At 50.2% G+C, this 660-nt stretch overlaps 1 protein-coding gene across 1 annotated transcript in view; it reads left to right on the forward strand.

Moving 5' to 3' along the window:
- Positions 1-660, forward strand: part of DPYSL4 (dihydropyrimidinase like 4) — a gene marked incomplete at its 3' end in the record, with an annotated part of 33,495 nt that overhangs the window by 8,679 nt on the left and 24,156 nt on the right. The gene's annotated exons all lie outside the window — the stretch shown is intronic.

A 660-nucleotide genomic window follows, 5' to 3' on the forward strand; every position in this document is an offset into this window, starting at 1 on the left:
TGGGGCAGCCAACACTGAGGCTTCGTTTGATTGATTTTTATGGGACAAGGGAAAACACTAAAGAAGCAACAAAAGCCTTGATAGTTGTAAAGCCACAGTGCAGTTCTTTAACAGTTTGTTTATGTGCCGGTGATGCTCTTTAAAGCAAGGCCCCAAGGTGTTCTCCAGGCTGTTTTGCAGCCGCACGCGTTGCTGTGGTAGAAGTCGTCTCCTGTGTTGCCACGTGCTCTTGCGTCCCTCGGTTGGTTTTGTGTTAAGGCCACGCTCTTTGTGCTGCCCGTTTTAGCCTTGGTAATAATTTTTCTAGCGACACCAGGGAGCGGGAAAGGAATCCTCTTAAATTGGGCTGCAGTTCCACGTTTGCACGAATGCCACCGCTTTCTAATTTTTCTGGTTAAAGATTCTGCAAATCTGACAACTGTGCCACTGCCTTGCTTTGAAGCGAGGGAAGCCCTTGAGGCAGCATCCAAAAACGAGGGAACATCAGTGAAGTACCAGGTTAATGAGATGCGCTTCAAAGTCTCCGTAGCTGGAGCTGATGGAGGAGGCAGATACGTGGCTGAGCTGCAGGGTGTTACCTTGCAAACCTTTTAAAACTGCTGGGAACTTTGGGTGGTCTCTGAGCCTGCTCTGAGGGGGCTTTGGGGGGGAGGAGGGGGG

The sequence above is a fragment of the Egretta garzetta genome, unplaced genomic scaffold (assembly GCF_000687185.1).
Source record: "Egretta garzetta isolate BGI_Z169 unplaced genomic scaffold, ASM68718v1 scaffold164, whole genome shotgun sequence".
NCBI classification, from domain to species: domain Eukaryota; kingdom Metazoa; phylum Chordata; class Aves; order Pelecaniformes; family Ardeidae; genus Egretta; species Egretta garzetta.